Source organism: Arachis duranensis, chromosome 10, assembly GCF_000817695.3.
Source record: "Arachis duranensis cultivar V14167 chromosome 10, aradu.V14167.gnm2.J7QH, whole genome shotgun sequence".
In the NCBI taxonomy this organism is placed as follows: Eukaryota; Viridiplantae; Streptophyta; class Magnoliopsida; order Fabales; family Fabaceae; genus Arachis; species Arachis duranensis.
Window position 1 is genome coordinate 80,502,839 of NC_029781.3, and position 20,855 is coordinate 80,523,693.

Here is a 20,855-nt window from a genome sequence, read left to right on the forward strand (position 1 = left end):
CATATCACCCCTTTCGTCCAAGGAAAGCAAGTTCGAACACCAGAAGGACGAGCCATACCTTGGAAATAGTTGCTCACACAGGAATATCTGGCGCCCACCGTGGGACCGAAATTAATTTAACCCCACACTCTATTATTACTCGCTGTAGTTTTTCGTTTTTCTTGCAGGTTGCAGTCTATGGTAGACGAACACAGCCACGCACCTTCAAATCCCACTCCAGCCAGGCTAATGGTTATCAATGAATCCCTCCGGGTGGAGAATCAAAAGATGGCTGAATTGCTACGACAGAGACAACACAGTCAAAGCAAAGAAAGAGAACAGAAGAATATTGGAAATAAAGATGACCACGACGAACATACGTCGGAGGCCAAGCATGTCATACCAACTCCTTCAAAGGCAATAACAAAAAGAACCAACCCCTTTTCAAAGGAGATCATGAGCTTTCAAATGCCCAAGAATTTCACCCTACCAATGACTCTGAAACCTTACGAGGAAATGGGAGATCCCAACATCCGCATCACCAAGTTCTATATGATGATGTTCATAAATAAGGAATCCGATCCAATCTTATGCCAAACTTTTTCCACCTTCCTAGATGGAGCTGCCTTGATCTGGTTCTCCAATCTTCCCAAAGGCTCCATTTCTAGTTTTGATGAGTTGGCTGATCTTTTCGTCAACAATTTTGCAGCATCCAAAATATATGTGCACAACTCCGACTACCTAAGTACCACAAAACAAGGACCACATGAGAGTCTCAAGGACTACATGACAAGGTTTGCTGAAGCAATGACAGAAATACCTAACTTAAACCCAGAGGTCCACCTCCACACTTTGAAAAGCGGGCTCCATCCCGAAAAGTTCCAGGAGGCCATTGTTATAACAAAACCCAAGACCCTTGCTGAGTTTCGAGAAACAGCAACGAGCCAGATTGAAATTGAAGAACTCTGACAACTCCGAACGGCCCATTCCAAATAGAGAGGACGAAAAATGAAACAAGCAGGCGAGCAGTAGAACAGACCAAAGATCGTTCAAACTCACACCAAAGTTTGACAGTTATACTCCCGTTAACAAAAAAAAAGGGAAGACATCATCCGAGACATCTTACATTCCAAACGCATCAAACCTCCAAACAAAGTAGGCACATACCAAGATCAATGATACGTCGACAAATTCAAATACTGCACCTTTCATCAAAATAAGGGCATACCATAGTTGACTGTGTGATAGGAAAAGACTTGCTCGAAAAGTTGGCATGCCAAGGCCTGTTAGACAAATACATCGATACCTAAGGACGAAAACGGAATACGGAAAACTTTGGCCAACATTCCAAAACAAATGATAATTTCCGTGACAAAGGGAAAAAGGTAGATGAAGATATTAATCCACCTCGTCGCATAATAAATTGTATTTCTGGCAATTTTGTAGGAGGAGGATGTACCAACTCGGCGAGAAAGAGATAGGACCATGATGTCGGTCACGGGGTCAAGCTCAGCCTATACCATCAACTCAAACAAACTAGAAATTTCATTCTTCACCACAGATTGCAAAGAAAAGGACCAAAACCTCGACGACCCAGTGGTAATATCCGCACAAGTCAGAGAACCATTAGTAAAGAAAATTCTCCTGGATCCAGGGAGCAGCGCAGATGATGAACAGACTTTTTCCGGTTTAGAATTTCACAATAAGTTATCGTTGAAAGCATAGCTTCTAAACCAACAAGAATCCTTTTATATAAAAGAATTGTTTGTCACAAGTACAAACCCCTGCTAAAACTAATAACCGAAGTATTCAAACCTCAGGTTGTCTCTCAAGGAATTACAGGGAAGTGTTCTTGTTATTGGTTATGGAAAAGTATATTTTGAGGTTTTTGAATAAGGAAGCAAGAATTGTAAATTGCAAAAGGAGTAAACTAATAACTAGAAAAGCTCTTGGCAAGGTATGAGAACTGGAAGTCCTATTCTAGCTATCCTTATCAATTGTGATGAGAATTGTTCATTGCTCCCACTTAGTTAACCCTCTAATTTTGAAGGAAATTCAAGTGGACGAATCAATTTAGTTCCTCAAGTCCTAGTCAACTCCTAAGGAAAGACTAGATTTAGTGGAATCCAAATCAATTAGCAACTTTCAATTATCAATCAACAAAGGAGTTTGATAACTCAAGTGTCACCAATTACTCAACCAAGGCCAAAAGGAGAAAAATCTAACTTAAAACCCTCCCAAGCATTTTATCAAACAATTGGAAGGCATAACACAAAAGCAGAGAAAACTAGCAAGGAATATTAAATCCAAACAACCAATTGCAAACATCAATAACTCACAAATAATAGAAGAAAGAAATCATAAATATAAAATACCTCAAATTGTATTAAAAAAATCAATCTAACATGAGAATTCATAAATATTAAAATGGCATAAAAGGAAAATCAACAAGAGAAGAAGATGAACTAAAGTGTTTAAACAAATAAAAGTAAGAGAAAACTGAACTAAAGGAAGATTGAACTTGAACCTAAGGAGAAATTGAAAGAAGAAATCCTAAATCCTAAAACCTAGAGAAAGGAGAGAGCCTCTCTCTCTAGAACCTACATCTAAACCTCAAATTGTGTGAATGAGAAGTTCTCTGAATGCCCCGTGATTCCCTCACTCTGCAGCTTATATTCTGTGTTTTTGGGCTTGGAAACTGGGTCAAAACTCAGCCCAAAATCGCTCCCAGTATTTTCTGTGTTTTTTGCACGTGACGCATATCACGCGTACGCGTCAGTCACGCGTATGCGTCGATGGTCTTCTTCGCGTGTCACGCGTATGCGTCAGGTACGCGCACGCGTCGCTGTGCAAATCTCCAAATCACGCGCACGCGTCAGGTACGTGCACGCGTCGCTTCTCGCTGGTTATCTCCTTTAATTCTTGTGCTCCTTCCATTTGTGCAAGCTTCCTCTCCATCCTTTAAGCCATTCCTACCCTATATAGCCTGAAAATACTTAACTCACGGATCACGGCATCGAATGGTAATAAGAGAGGATTAAAATGAGCTAAATTAAGACCAAAGAAACATGTTTTCAATCATAGCACAAAATCAGGAAGAAAAATGTAAACCATGCAATTTCAATGAATAAGTGTGAGAATAGTGGATAAAATTCACTCAATTAAGCACAAGATGTACCACAAAATAGTGGTGCATCAAATCTCCCCACACTTAAACATTAGCATGTGATAGCGAGAATTGTTGTCAGTTAGGAATTTCTCATATAAAAAGAAGAATTTCGTTGTAAGCATAGCTCTAAACCAACAAACAACTCTCACATCAAACTAAAATATGATTTTGTCACAAGTAACAAACCCCAAATGAAAATTAACCAAAGTATTTAGACTCAGGGTCGTCTCACAAGGAATTGCAATGAAGTGCTTAATTATTGGCTATAAAGTATGTTTTGGGGTTTTTTTGATAAAAGACATGAAAGATAAATGACAAGGAAATAAACTAATAGCTAAAAAGTCTTGGCAAAGGTTGGTGGTCAAGGATCTATCCTTATCACTAACCATAACATGAGAATTGGCAAGGATCAACCCCATTAAGTCATCCTTTAACTAATAAAGGAAAGTCAAATGAGCTATGTCAATCCAAGTCCATAAGTCCTAGGTCTTCACCAATTCAATTAGTGAGATCTAGGGTTAATGGCTCCCAATCATCAATCACTTGGACATTAGCAACTCAAGAGTTCCTAAGTTATCTTCCCAAGGCAAGAGCATAAAATTCTACTCTAAAGCCCAAGCAAGCATTTTGTCAAACAGTTGGTAGGTACAAAAGGAAAGCATGGTAAATTGCAAGGAAATAGCATTAGAAATGAGTTGGATTGGGCCCAAAATGCTCTAGAAATCGCTAGCCATGAATTGCTTAAAGTGGACCCACGTGCAGCATCGGTGCGCGCGCGTCATGTGCGCGTGCGCGCCTCTATACATCAGGCAACTATAGTAAATTTTATATCATTTCGAAGCCCCGGATGTTAGCTTTCCAACGCAACTAGAACTGTCTCATTTGGACCTCAGTAACTCAAGTTATGGTCGATTGAGTGCCAGGGGGTCAGGCTTGCCAACTTTACGGTTCCTTCATTTCTTCATGAGTTCTCCCACTTTGCATGCTTTTCTCCTCATTTCTTCCATCCAATACTTACCTTATGAACCTGAAATCACTCAACAAATATATCAAGGCATCGAATGGATTAAATTTAGCTATTTTAGGGCCTAAAAAACATGTTTTCACATTTAAGCACGAATCAATGGAGAATTGCAAAACCATGCTATTTCATTGAATAAATGTGAGAAAAGCTGATAAAATCCCCCAAAATAAGCACAAGATAAACCATAAAATTGGGGTTTATCAGCATGGCCTCATGCTAAGCTCAAGAAAAGCTATAAGAGTGAAGATGAATGGTAGAAAGTATGAAATGCAACCTATCTAAATGAATGCAACTACATGCAAAAATGTTTCCACCAATTTGGTTAAAAGTAAACAAATCTTTTAAGAACAAATATGAACTGGATTTGACTAATTCAAATTATAAAATAAGGTACAAGTAAACTTGCAAGAAGAATATAGCTCATGAAAGCCAAGAACAAGGAATCGAGCATCGAACCCTCACTGGAAGTGTATACACTCTAATCACTCAGGTGTTTAAGGTTCGATTCTCTCAATTCTCTACTAAGCTTGCTTTCTAAGACTTGCTTTTCTTCTACCAATCAACAGAAATTTAATGCACAAATACACAAAACAAGAGGTCTTTTAAGGGTTGTAATGGGGTCAAGGTCAAGGTAGGATTGTATTTGGTCAAGTGGACTAAAATCTGAATCCTTAATTAACCTAAACTTCTCACCTAACTTAGGATAATCCATGTAGTCATAATATAAAGCCCAACTACCCATTAACTATGTTTTGCTACATATCCATGCCCCCGAATTTGAGTACAACTCATATGCATTGCTACCATCATTTACTTTGGGGCATTTTGTCCCTTTTTATTGTTTGCTCTTTTTCTTTTCTTTTTTCTCTATATTTTTTCTATTTTTTCTTTTCTTTTGTCTTTCTCAATGCATATGATTAAGGTATTGCATGCATAAACATGTGTTTAACATTCTTTTTCACATTTTCTCTAGAATATACAACACCCAATTCTCAAACCAAATGTTTCCAAACCCAACTTCCCCACACTTAAATTATGAACACTCTGACTAGTCTAAGCTAACCAAGGATTCAAATTAAGGACATTATTATTTTCCGTTTAGAGTTAGTGATGAGCTAAAGTAAAGAACAAATAGGATAAAATAGGCTCAAATTGGTTTGCAAAAGATAATGAAAGGGGTAAGGCCATATGGGTATGTAAGCTAAATAAAACAAGGCCTCAATCATATAAGTGTATACATACATTAAACCATAGAAATATAGAATCAAGCAAGATATAGATCACAATTTTAGAGAGAACAACACACACCAAAATAGAATATTGGTTGATAAAATGCAACTAATCAATTAGGCTCAAAATCTCACTGGTTTTGTGTTTTGAGCTCTAAACCATGTTCCAAAAATAAAATTTTTTCAAACAAGTTTAACAAAAGTTTTAATTCAAGTTAGTGAAATGCTATAAAAAGTTTCTTGAAAAGGAAAATATTACTTCAACTAAGTAGTTGGTAAAATATGCACAAAATCAAACAAACATGCAATCAAACATGCAAATGCAGCAATGAACTAACAAAGAGAAATAAAAATTGGTGTTGAGAAGAAAGTGACTAACCCACGGAGATCGGTATCGACCTCCCCACACTTAAAGATTGCACCGTCCTCGGTGCATGCAAAGATATGCATGTGGACGGGGGTTGTGAGCTACAACTGCTGCTCTTTCTCCAAAGAATGTGCATATGAACTTGTTTGTCTCCCTATTTAGAAGCTTTTCCGAGTCCCTTCTTGGTGGCCATCTGATGAGCAGATAATTTATACGCTTTTTGGCTTTGTTTTTAGGTAGTTTTTAGTATGATCTAACTAATTTTAGGGATGTTTTCATTAGTTTTTATGTTAAATTCACATTTTTGGACTTTACTATGAGTTTGTGTGTTTTTCTATGATTTCAGGTATTTTCTGGCTGAAATTGAGGGACCTAAGCAAAACTCTGATAAGAAGGTTGACAAAGGACTGCTGATGCTGTTGGAATCTGACCTCCCTGCACTCGAAATGGATTTTCTGGAGCTACAGAACTCCAAATGGTGCACTCTCAATGGCGATGGAAAGTAGACATCCATATCTTTTCATCAATATATAATAGTTCATATTTATTCGAGATTTGATGACGTAAATTGGCGCTCAACGCCAGTTCCATGCTGCATTCTGGAGTCAAAAGCCAGAAACACGTCACGAACCAGAGTTGAACGCCAGAAACACGTTACAACTTGGTGTTCAACTCCAATAAAAGCCTCTGGACATGTAACATTCAAGCTCAGCCCAAGCACACACCAAGTGGGCCCCGGAAGTGGATTTCTGCATCAATTACTTACTTCTGTAAACCCTAAGTAGCTAGTTTATTATAAATAGGACATTTTACTATTGTATTTTCATCCTGGATTGTATTTTTGATCCTGTGATCACGTTTGGGGGCTGGCCATTCGGCCATAGGGGTGTTCGTGGTGCGGTTTGGTTCGGTTTTGAAGGAAAAAGTCATCCGATCCGAACACTTAATTTATGTGCGGTGCGGTTTGGATTGGATGAACATTTTTTGGAAATCCGATCCGATCCGATCCGATTACAAGCGGTTTGGATCGGTTTGGATCCGCGGTTTTTTAAATACAAAATAATAACTTAATTTATAAAGTTATATAACCTGTCCAATAATCCATTATAATAATAAAACACAATTCAACGTAATAATAAAACAAAAATTCCATAAAACATTATAAACTAACATGTCCAATTGCCCAACAATCTAACATATTCAACAAGTATTGATAAAATAATAATTCTTCAGCATCAAAATAACTAAACAAGTCTCAACAACACAAAATTAAATAACATAGAAAAGTCTTAATAAAAACATAACATAAAGAACTCCAAACTGAAAGCTGAAGCACTGATCACTAATCAGATTCATCACCAGAGCCTTCTTCATCTATTAGTTGAGGAATTGGCTCAAGTTCTACAATAAAATGTAATAAAATAAATATTAGTAAGTTAAACATATTATCAAATAGTAAAGTTAATCACTATGTGAAGATAAAATAAAACATAATATTAAAGAGCATTACCTTTCTCAAGTTTTTCAAATTCTTCAAAAGACTCCTCAAGGTCAATTGGCAATGAATTGGCTCGAAACCAATTTTGTGCACAAATCAAAGCTTCAACAGTTTTTGGAGTAAGAGAGCTCCTATATTGATTAAGCACTCTACCTCCCGTGCTAAAGGCGGATTCAGAAGCAACCGTTGACACCGGCATAGCTAGAATATCCCTCGCAATTTGACTTAAAACAGGATATTTGTAATTGTTAGAGCTCACTTTCCACCAAGTTAAAATATCAAAACTACTTGGATCAACTGGTTTCTCCAAGGACTCCATGAGATATAAATCCACTTCATTTGTGTTGACACTCTCACTTGCTTGTACATCATTTTCAAATGCTGCCGCAAAGCGAACATCATCAAAGGCACTATCATCCATATCCACATCTTGGCTGTGTTGTGCAGATTGGTGTGCTTGATCACTATTGAGAGCAACCCTATAGCTGTTAAACAAGTCATTGAATACTTCCTTCACCTTACCACATAAGAAATCAGCATCCTCCTTCTCAAACAACCTTTGAAAACTCCACTCAACAAACTTAATCTTGTATCTAGGGTCAAGTACCACAGCAACAAAAATCATCATATTCATGTTCCTTAAGTTACCCCAATATTTATCATGCTTAGCCTTCATTTTTGTAGCCATACCCTTAAGTAGTATGTCATTACTATCAGCCCAAGTCTTCAAAGAACTAAGAATTGAACAAAAGTGATGAAAATATGAAGAAGAAGTCACAAATGTAGAACCCGAGACTTTTTTGGTTACATCAGAAAAAATCTTCAAAAACCTCACAAAACATCTTGCATTATCCCAATCTTCATTCTTTGGAATGCCCCCTTGCATCATTACAAACTCAGCATCCCTCTCACTTAATCTCTTGAAGGCCTTTTGGAATTTTAAAGCACTATCAAGCATTATGTAAGTGGAATTCCATCTAGTGGGGACATCTAATTGCACACAAGAGCAGTCTTGGATCCTAGCCTCTTTAATGCAACTTTTAAACCTATCCATACGACTAGGAGAAGCACGGACATATCTAACAGCATTTCTAATTTTACTAATTGAAGAATGCATATCCTTCAAACCATCATTCACCACCAAGTTCAAGATATGAGCACAACACCTAACATGCAAATGTTCACCTTTTAAAGGATGTGAATTCCAATCTTCCATTCTACCTTTCAAGTAACAAATGGCAACATCATTTGAACTAGCATTATCAACCGTGATGCTAAAGACTCTACTTATTCCCCAATTCAAAAGACATTTTTCTATCTTCCTACCAATTGTTTCACCTTTATGATTCTTGATGAGACAAAAGTTAAGAATTCTCTTTTGCAACTTCCAATCTTGATCAATAAAATGTGCAGTGAGACAAAGATAGTTTAGATTTTGTACAGAAGTCCAACAATCAGTGGTCAAACACACACTTTGATTTGAGTTTATAAAGACACTCTTCAACTTATGTTTTTCATTCATGAACAAGTTCCAACAATCCCTAGCAACTGAAATTCTTCCCGGAATATGGAGTTTTGGCTGTAAAACACTCATGAAATAACGAAATCCCTCCCCTTCAACAAATCTAAAAGGCAACTCATCTATGATTATCATTCTAGCAAGAGCTTGTCTACATAAATCAGGATCAAATGATACAGAAGTCAAACAATTACCCAGCCCATTTCCTTCTTCTTTTTTAAGTTGCTGCATAACAAGTGTTTTTTGAGTGGGATCAAGTGAATCTTTTGGAAATTTTCTACATTGACTCAACAAGTGACTTTTAAGATTGCTAGTACCATTTTTATGTGAATCAGCCGCATAAGATGCTCCACACCACTTACATATAGCCCTAGGTTTGGGACCACTATCATCTTTTTTAAAATGCTCCCAAGTCCAAGATCTAGGTCTAACAGGTTTTTTAGTGTTACCTGTACCTTGTTCCTCAGACTGGCCAGGATTAGGTGACTCATTAGCAACATTTGCTTTGCCTCTCCTCCTCTTAGATCTAGTTCCTTCATTGTTCTGATCACTGTGCGGCGGCAGTGGCGGCAGCGATGGTGGTTGCGTCTGCGTCTGAGTTTGTGGCTGCGATTGCTGCTGTGGAGGCGGCATTGACTCTAACTGTCCTGAAGATCTGACTGATTCAAAAGTGGATGGAGTAGCACTGGTAAATCCTGGCTCGCTACTTTGAACATCCTGTGATAACAAAGAATAATTAAATAGTTTATGTTATTTTAATATTTTTTCAATTAATCAACGTATTGAATTGTTACCAACATACATATTACAAAATAAAAATATTACCTCAGGATATAAAGTTGGCATTGTTGACCTTCAAATTGAAAGCTAAAATCAACCGAACAAATAAAAAGCTAAAATTACTGGAACAAATATAAAATCTGCAAAAAATAAAAAAAATAGAATTCAATTTCAATCAACAAGAACAAAGGTAGATTTTATACATATACCTCACAAGCTTCTTTCTATCTTTTAATTGTTCATATACCCTAGTCGTGTTCCATTATATTTCCAGATTATACTTATTATGAAAATCTAGTAGCATAACTTTTTTATTTATTTTATTTCTTTTCCTTATGCATCTACCAGAACATCCTAAATAGAACACTTAAAGCGTGAAATCCATCATCTTTGTCCCCTTTCAAATATCACTGAAGTTCATATTAACAATTATACATTGAGCAATTTGTGGCAATTATCTTGTAAAAGAATATGAAATGAAGCATAAGTACTAAGCACAGGTAAATATATGTACAAGACATTAACTCAAAGCTACCATCAATGATTGATGTGAACAATGTTACATAAGATTTAATGTTTTACTCATAAGAAACATTAAGGTAGTATAGAATTGCATATTCATTAGTTTGTTAAAAATATCAAAGTCGAACTTGTTACCTTCTAAGAAATTTTTGTCTTTTGAATCAATGATATCAGTGAAAGTTTAACAGATTTACAAAAACAAAATAAACAAAAGCAAGTAAAAATCTACCTTCAACAATGAACAGTTTAACACAGATTAACAAGTAAAAAATAAAATTAAACAAAATCTTAACACAACAGAACAAAACAAAATAAACAAAACCAAGTAAAAATATACCTTGAGGCTTGAACAGTTTAACACAGATTAACAAGTAAACTTTAAAATTAAACAAAATCTTAAAATAACAGAATAAAACAAAATAAACAAAAGCAAGTAAAAATCTACCTTCAACAATGAACAGTTTAACATAGTTTAACACAGATTAACAAGTAAAAATTAAATTTAAACAAAATCTTAAAACAACAGAACAAAACAAAATAAACAAAACTAAGTAAAAATATACCTTGAAGAAGAGCAGCAGCAGCGCCACCGAGGGGAGAAGGCGGCAGCGGTGTCACCGCGGAGAGGAGCCGCCAGCGGCGTCACTGAGAAGAGGAGGCGGCGAAGGGCATTATTCAGAAGAAGAGCGGCGGACGACGTCGGCGTGTGTCAGTGGGAGTGACTGAGAGTGAATGATGCTGTGAATCTGTGATAGTGAGAGTGAGTGATGTTGTGTAAGGATGAAGAACGAAGACTAAGGAGTAAGGACTAAGGAGCGAGAGAGAGAGCCAAAAAATATCCAAAATAGAGCGGTTTAATTCGGTTTTCGGTTTGAATCGGTCCGGTTTCGCGGTTTTTTTTGGACCGGTTTGGATCTGAACACCCCTATTCGGCCATGCCTGGACCTTCATCACTTATGTATTTTCAACGGTGGAGTTTCTACACACCATAGATCAAGGGTGTGGAGCTCTGCTGTACCTCGAATTTTAATGCAATTACTACTATTTTCTATTCAATTCGACTTATTCTTATTCTAAGATATTCGTTGCACTTCAACATGATGAATGTGATGATCCGTGACACTCATCATCATTCTCACCAATGAACGCATGACTGACAACCACTTCCGTTCTACCTTAGACCGAGCGCATATCTCTTGGATTCCTTAATCAGAATCTTCGTGGTATAAGCTAGAATTGATGGCGGCATTCATGGGAATCCGGAAAGTCTAACCTTGTCTGTGGTATTCCGAGTAGGATTCTGGAATTGAATGACTGTGACAAGCTTCAAACTCGTGATTGCTGGGCGTGATGACAAACGCAAAAGAATCAAGGGATTCTATTCCAACACGATCGAGAACCGACAGATGATTAGCCATGCTGCGACAGAGCATTTGGACCATTTTCACTGAGAGGATGGGATGTAGCCATTGACAATGGTGATGCCCTATATACAGCTTGCCATGGAAAGGAGTAAGAAGGATTGAAGGAAGGCAGTAGGAAAGCAGAGATCCAACAGGGACAAGCATCTCCATACACTTATCTGAAATTTCCACCATTGAATTACATGAGTAACTCTATCTTTATTTTCTGTTTAAATTTATTATTATTATTCGAAAATCCAATAATCTCTTAATATAGTTGAATCCGCCTGACTGGGATTTACAAGATGATCATAGCTTGCTTCATACCAACAATCTCTGTGGGATCGACCCTTACTCATGTAAGGTATTACTTGGACGACCCAGTACACTTGTTGGTGTTAGTTGTGCGGAGTTGTGACAAAGTGTGATTTATGTTTGAGAGCACCAAGTCTTTGGAGCCATTGTTGATGATCACAATTTCGTCCACCAAGTTTTTGGCGCCATTGCCGGGGATTGTTCGAGTATGAACAATTGACGGTTCACCTTGTTGCTCAGATTAGGTAATTTTCTTTTTATTTTCTTTTCAAAAAAGTTTTCAAAAATCTTTCAAAAATTTGTCTTTATTTTAGTTTTTCTAAAGAATATTTTCGAAAAAAATAATAAAAATATAAAAAAATTATAAAATCATAAAAATAAAAAATATTTTGTATTTCTTGTTAGAGTCTTGAGTCAATTTTTAAGTTTGGTGTCAATTGCATGTTTTTTAAAAATTTATGCATTACTTTTCGAAAATTCATGCATTCATGGTGTTCTTCATGATTTTCAAGTTGTTCTTGGTAAGTCTTCTTGTTTAATCTTGATGTTTTCTTGTTTTGTGTCTTTTATTGTTTTTCATATGCATTTTTGCATTCATAGTGTCCATGCATTAAAGATTTCTAAGTTTAGTGTCTTGCATGTTTTCTTTGCATAAAATTTTTTTTCAAAAATATGTTCTTGATGTTCATCATGATCTTCAAGTATTCTTGGTGTTCATCTTGACATTCATAGTGTTCATGCATGCATAATGTGTTTTGATCCAAAATTTTCATGTTTTGGGTCATTTTTGTGTTTTTCTCTCACATCATTAAAAATTCAAAAATAAAAAATATCTTTTCCTTAATTTTCTCATAATTTTCAAAAATTTGAGTTGACTTAGTCAAAAAATTTTAAAATTAGTTGTTTTTTACAAGTCAAGTCAAATTTTCAATTTTAAAAATCTTATCTTTTCAAAACTTTTTCAAAAATAAAATCTTTTTCATTTCTCTTATTAATTTTTGAAATTTTCTTTTAAAAAAATGTTTTTCAAAAATCTTTTTCTTAATTTTATCTTTATTTTCAAAAATTATGCTAACAATTAATGTGATTGATTAAAAAATTTGAAGTTGTTACTTTCTTGTTAAGAAAGGTTCAATCTTTAAATTCTAGAATCTTATCTTTTAGTTTCTTGTTAGTTAAGTAATTAATTTTAATTTTAAAAATTAAATCTATCTTATCTTATCTTTTATATCATATCTTTTTCAAAATTTTATCTTTTTTCAAAAATTTGATTTTAAAATATCTTATCTTATCTTCTTATCTTCTTATCTTTTCAAATTTGATTTTCAAATCTTTTCAACTAACTATTTGACTTTTTGTTTGTTTCTTATCTTTTTCAAAACAACTTAACTACTTCTCCCTCTCTAATTTTCGAAAATATCTCTCCCTTTTTCAAAATTATTCTTAAATTAATTAATTGTTTCAATTTTTAATTTTAATTTTATTTCTTATCTTTATTTTTCGAAAATCATTAACTCCTTTTTAAAATTTATTTTTGAATTCTCTCTCTCATCTTCTATTTATTTATTCATTTACTAATACTTCTCTTCACCTCTCTTCATCTCCAATCACTGTCTCTATCCTTACCCTTGTGTTTGGATTCTCCTTTCTTTATTCTTTTCTTCTTCTACTAATAATAAGGATCCTCTTTACTGTGACATAGAGGATTCCTCTTCTTTTCTTGTTCTCTTCTCTTTCATATGAGTAGGAACAAGGGAAAAAGCACTCTTGTTGAAGCTGATCCTGAACCTGAAAGGACTCTGAAGAGAAAACTAAGAGAAGCTAAATTACAACAATCCAGAGGCAACCTTTCTGAAATTTTCGAACAAGAGAAGGAGATGGAAGCCGAATCCAACAACAATAATGCAAGGAGGGTGCTTGGTGATTTTACTAAACCCACGTCCAAGTTTGATGGAAGAAGCATCTCAATTCTTGCCATTGGAGCAAACAATTTTGAGCTGAAACCTCAATTAGTTGCTCTAATGCAACAGAACTGCAAGTTTCATGGACTTTCATCTGAAGATCCTTACCAGTTTTTAACTGAGTTCTTGCAAATTTGTGAGACTGTTAAGACAAATAGAGTAGATCCTGAAGTCTATAGGCTCATGCTTTTCCCTTTTGCTGTAAGAGACAGAGCTAGAACATGGTTGGACTCACAACCTAAAGATAGCCTGGAGTCTTGGGATAAGCTGGTCACGGCCTTCTTGGATAAATTCTTTCCTCCTCAAAAGCTGACAAGCTTAGAGTGGATGTTCAGACCTTCAAGAAAAAAGATGGTGAATCCCTCTATGAAGCTTGGGAAAGATACAAGCAGATGACCAAAAAGTGTCCTTCTGACATGTTTTCAGAATGGACCATATTAGATATATTCTATTATGGTCTATCTAAGTTTTCCAAAATGTCATTGGACCATTCTACAGGTGGATCCATTCACCTAAAGAAAATGCCTGCAGAAACTCAAGAACTTATTGACATGGTTGCAAATAACCAATTCATGTACACTTCTGAGAGGAATTCCGTGAATAATGGGATGCCTCAGAGGAAGGGAGTTCTTGAAATTGATACTCTGAATGCCATATTGGCTCAGAACAAAGTGTTGACTCAGCAAGTCAACAAGATTTCTCAAAGTCTGAATGGATGGCAAAATGCATCCAACAGTACTAAAGAGGCATCCTCTGAAGAAGAAGCTTATGATCCTGAGAACCCTGCAATGGCAGAGGTAAATTACATGGGTGAACCTTATGGAAACACCTATAATTCATCATGGAGAAATCATCCAAATTTCTCATGGAAGGATCAACAAAAGCCTTAACAAGGCTTTAATAATGGTGGAAGAAATAGGTTTAGCAATAGCAAGCCTTTTCCATCATCTTCTCAGCAACAGATAGAAAATTCTGAGCAGAGCTCCTCTAATTTAGTAAATATAGTCTCTGATCTGTCTAAGGCCACTTTAAGTTTCATGAGTGAAACAAGGTCCTCCATCAGAAATTTGGAGGCACAAGTGGGCCAGTTGAGTAAGAAAGTAACTGAAACTCCTCCTAGTACTCTCCCAAGAAATACAGAAGAGAATCTAAAGAGAGAGTGCAAGGCTATTGATATAGTTAATATGGCCGAATGCAGAGAGGGAGGAAAGGACGAAAATCCTAGTGAGGAAGACCTCCTGGGACGTCCTCTGAGCAAGAAAGAGTCCCCTATTGAGGACCTAAAGGAACCTGAGACTCATATAGAGACCGTAAAGATTCCATTAAACCTCCATCTGAAGACTATTCTTCCTCTGAAGAGGATGAAGATGTAACTGGAGAGCAAGTTGCTCAATATTTAGGAGCTATCATGAAGCTGAATGCCAAGTTGTTTGGTAATGAGACTTGGGAAGGTGAACCTCCCTTGCTCATTAGTGAACTAGATACATGGGTTCATCAAACATTACCTCAAAAGAGACAAGATCCTGGCAAATACTTAATACCATGTACCATAGGCACCATGACCTTTAACAAGGCTCTATGTGACCTGGGGTCAAGCATAAATCTTATGCCACTCTCTGTAATGGAGAAACTAGGGATTATTGAGGTACAGCCTGCCATATTCTCATTATAAATGGAAGACAAGTCAGTAAGACAAGCTTATGGATTGGTAGAGGACGTGTTAGTGAAGGTTGAAGGCCTTTACATCCCTGCTGATTTCATAATCTTAGACACTAGGAAGGAGGAGGATGAATGCATCATCCTTGGAAGACCTTTCCTAGCCACAACAGGAGCTGTGATTGATGTTGACAGAGGAGAGCTAGTCCTTCAATTGAATGGGGACTATCTTGTGTTTAAGACCCAAGGGTGTTCTTCTGTAAACATGGAAAAGAGGCACAGTAAGCTTCTCTCAATACAGAGTCAAACAAAGCCCCCACAATCAAACTCTAAGTTTGGTGTTGGGAGGCCACAATCAAACTCTAAGTTTGGTGTTGAGAAGCCCCCACATTCAAACTCTAAGTTTGGTGTTGGGTGGCCCTCATCATGCTCTAAACATCTGTGAGGCTCCATGAGAGCCATTGTCGAGCTAGTGACATTAAAGAAGCATTTGTTGGGAGGCAACCCAATTTTTATTTATCTAATTTTATTTTTTTATTTTACTGTTATTTTATATTTTATTAGGTTCATGATCATGTGGAGTCACGAAAAAAAATACAAAAATTAAAAACAGAATCAAAAACAGCAGAAGAAAAATCACACCCTGGAGGAAGGACTTATTGGCGTTTAAACGCCAGTAAGGAGCATCTGGCTGGCGTTCAACGCCAGAACAGAGCATGGATCTGGCGTTGAATGCCAGAAACAAGCAACATCCTGGCATTTGAACACCAGGAATATGCCCTGAGGAAAGCTGGCGCTGAATGCCAGGAAGAAGCATGGAACTGGCGTTCAACGCCAGAAACATGCTGCAATTGGGCGTTGAATGCCCAAAATGAGCATCACTTCGGCGTTTAAATGCCAGAATTGTATGTTAAGGCATTATACATGCCTAATGGGTGCAGGGATGTAAATCCTTGACACCCCCAGATCTGTGGACCCCATAGGATCTCCACCCACCTCAACTCACCTTCTCTCTTCTTCACCAATCACCTCAATCTCTCTTCCCCATCACCCCTTCACCACTCACATCCATCCATCTCTTCCCCACCCAATCCCACCCATATGGCCGAAACATACACATCTCTCCCTCTCCTCCATATCATCTTCCATTCTTTCTTCTTTTGCTCGAGGGCGAGCAACATTTTAAGTTTGGTGTGGTAAAAGCATAGCTTTTTGTTTTTCCATAACCATTGATGGCACCTAAGGCCAGAGAAACCTCTAGAAAGAGGGAAGGGAAGATAAAAGCTTCCACCTCCGAGTCATAGGAGATGGAGAGATTCATCTAAAGGGTCTATAGCTCAGTGGTAGAACATTTGACTGCAAATTAAGAGATCCCTGAGATACCTCAGGGGATAAATTTTCCTCCACACAATTACTAGGAGCAACTAAGGATAGGAGCACCAAAATCACTAGGGATCATGCAACAGAAGCAAGGAAAAAACATAGAGGAGCTCAAAGAGCACCATTGGTCCTTCAAGAAGGCGCCACCCTCACTAAGGTGGACTCATTCCTTGTTCTTATTTTCTCTGCTTTTCAGTTTTTATGTTATATGTTTATCTATGTTTTGTGTCTCTACTTCATGATCATTAGTAGTTAGTAACTATGTCTTAAAGCTATGAATAATTCCATTAATCCTTCACCTCTCTTAAATGAAAAATATTTCTAATTCAAAAGAACAAGAAGTACATGAATTTCAAATTTATCCTTGAATTTAGTTTAATTATATTGATGTGGTGACAATACTTTTTGTTCTTTGAATGAATGCTTGAACAGTGCATATTTTTGATCTTGTTGTTTATGAATGTTAAAATTATTGGCTCTTGAAAGAAAGATGAAAAAGAGAAATGTTATTGATTATCTAAAAAATCATGAAATTGATTCTTGAAGCAAGAAAAAGTAGTGAAAAACAAAAGCTTGCGAAAAAAAAAGGTGGCGAAAAAAAAAGAAAAAGAAAAAGCCAATAGCCCTTAAAACCAAAAGGCAAGGGTAAAAAGGATCCAAGGCTTTGAGCATCAATGGATAGGAGGGCCCAAGGAAATAAATCTAGGCCTAAGCGGCTAAATCAAGTTGTCCCTAACCATGTGCTTGTGTCATGAAGGTCCAAGTGAAAAGCTTGAGACTGAGTGGTTAAAGCCGTGATCCAAAATAAAAAGAGTGTGCTTAAGAGCTCTGGACACCTCTAACTGGGGACTATAGCAAAGTTGAGTCACAATCTGAAAAGGTTCACCCAGTTATGTGTCTGTGGCATTTATGTATCCGGTGGTAATACTGGAAAACAAAGTGCTTAGGGCCACGGCCAAGACTCATAAGTAGCTGTGTTCAAGAATCAACAAACTTAACTAGGAGAATCAATAACACTATCAATTTGGTGTTGTGATGAGCAGATAATTTATACACTTTTTGGCTTTTTTTTAGTTAGTTTTTAGTATGTTTTAGTTACTTTTTAGTATATTTTTATTAGTTTTTATGCAAAAATCACATTTCTGGACTTTACTATGAGTTTGTGTGTTTTTCTGTGATTTTAGGCATTTTCTGGCTGAAATTGAAGGACCTGAGCAAAAATCTGATTCAGAGGCTGAGAAAGGACTGCAGATGTTGTTGGATTCTGACCCTCCTGCACTCGAAGTGGATTTTCTGGAGCTACAGAAGCCCAATTGGTGTGCTCTCAATTGCGTTGAAAAGTAGACATTATGGGCTTTCCAGCAATGTATAATGCTCCATACTTTGCTCAAGAATTAATGGCCCAAACTGGCATTCAAATGCCCACTAGAGACCCCTTTTTGGCGTAAAACGCCGGAACTGGCACCCAAGTTGGCATTTAACTCCAAGAAGAGCCTATGCACATGAAAGCTTCAATGCTTAGCCCAAGCACATACCAAGTGGGCTCCGAAAGTGGATTTCTGCACTATCTACACTTAGTCACTCATTTTTTGTAAACCTAGTTTACTAACTATTGTATTCATATCTTTGGACGACTTTTCGATCCTTTGATTAGGTCTTCTTCCACTGTTTTCAAATTCTTATGCCATTTGGGAGGCTGGCCATTCGGCCATGCCTAGACCTTTTGTTCTTATGTATTTTCAATGGTGGAGTTTCTACACCTCATAGATTAAGGTGAGGAGCTCTACTGTTCCTCATGAATTAATGAAAGTACTATTGTTTTTCTTTCAATTCACGCCTACTTCTTCTCCAAGATATACTCTCGTACTTAATTCAGTTAAGTCAGACTAAAAGGGTGATCCGTGACAATCACCCAATATCTTCAGCACTCGCTTAGCCAAGATCCGCGTGCCTGACAACCACAAGCGGTCTATATAATGTTTAATGTAGTCATTGGATGCCAGCTGGAGTATATTCTATTGAGTCTCTGATCCATGCATTTGACTAGTAGCTCCTGACAACAGAGCATTCAAATCAGTGAGATTAGAACCTTCATGGTATAGGCTAGAAACAATTGGCAGCATCCCTGAGATCCAGAAAGTCTGGGAGGGGATGACTGTGACGAGCTTCAAACTCGCGACTGTTGGGCGCAGTGACAGTGCGCAAAAGGATCAATGGATCTTATTCTGACACAAGTGAGAACCGACAGATGATTATTAGCCCTGCGGTGAGAACCGTAGCCAGACCATTTTCAATGAGAGGACGGATGGTAGCCATTGAGAACGGTGATCCACCAGCTTACAGCTTGCCATGGAAGGGAGTGCGCATGATTGGATAAAGACATTAGGAAAGCAGAGGTTCAGAAGCAACAAAGCATCTCCAAATGCTTATCTGAAATTCCCACCAATGAATTAAATAAGTATCTCTATCTTATTTTACATTTTATTTATCTTTTAAGTATCAAAACCTCATAACCATTTGAATCTGCCTGACTGAGATTTACAAGATGACCATAGCTTGCTTCAATCTGACAATCTCCGTGGGATCGACCTTTACTCACGTAAGGTATTACTTGCACGACCTAGTACACTTGCTGGTTAGTTGTGCGGAGTTGTGAAAAGTGTGATCACAATTTCGTGCACCAAGTTTTTGGCGCCGTTGCCAGGTATTGTTCGAGTTTGGACAACTGACGGATCATCTTGTTACTTAGATTGGGTAATTTTATTTTATGTTTGAGCTTTTTATTTTTATTTTCGAAAAATACAAAAAATTTTTAAAAAATCATAAAAACCAAAAAAAAATTTTGTGTTTCTTGTCTGAGTCTAGAGTCAAATCCAAAGTTTGGTGTCAATTTCATGTTTTTTATTTTCTCAAGTTTTCGAAAAAAATTCATGCATTATGTTCTTCATTGATCTTCAAGTTGTTCTTGATGATTTTCCTTGTTCTGATCTTTAAATTCTCCTGTTTTGTGTATTTTCCTGTTTTTCATATGAATTTTCAAATCCATAGTGTCTAAACATTAAAAATTTCTAAGTTTGGTGTCTTGCATATCTTTCTTTTCTTAAAAATTTTCAAAAATATGTCCTTGATGTTCATCATGATCTTCAAAGTGTTCTTGGTGTTCATCTTGACATTCAATGTGTCCTTGCATGCATTACTTGTATTGATCTTGCATTTTTATGTTTTATTTCATTTTGTTGTTTTTTATATCTCTTCATTAAAAATTCAAAAATAAAAATATCTCTTTTCAAGTAAATAATACAGATAAATGAAGATTCAGAACATACAGCAAAGGAATCACAGAGAAAAAGCCAGTAAGGAAGGAATTCTGGCGTTTAATGCCAGCCAGGGTACCTGGCTGGGCGTTAAACGCCCAAAGAGGTAGCATTCTGGGCGTTAAACACCAGAGTGGATACTGGATAGCATCTTGGGCGTTTAACGCCAAGATGACACAAGGGATGTAATTTTGTTTCCAATTCGATCTTTTTCAATTTTTCATGTTTTAATTCATAACTTTTTGCATCAAACATATTTTAAACCTTCATTTTTCATTTTTTTATGTTTTTAAAAATTTTCAAACTAATTTTTCAAAAATCTTTTTCTTAATCATATCTCATATTTTCAAAAATCTTTGCTAACAATTAATGTTTTGATTCAAAAAATTGCAAGTTTGTTACTTTCTTATTAAGAAAGGTTCAACCTTTGAATTTTAGAATCATATCTTTTAAATTCTTGTTAGTCAAGTCATCAATTTTTAAAAATCAAATCTTTTTCAATAATATCTTTTCAATCATATCTTTTTAAAAATCAAATCTTTTTCAATCATGTTTTTTCAATCAAATCTTTTTAAAATCAAATCTTTTTCAATCATATTTTTTATGTTGATTTTAAAATATTTTTTTTCTAACTTCTTATCTTTTCAAAATTATTTTCAAATCCTTTTCAATCAATTACTATGTCTAATCTTTTTCAAAACCACCTAACCACTTTTCCACTTCCAATTTTCGAAAATCA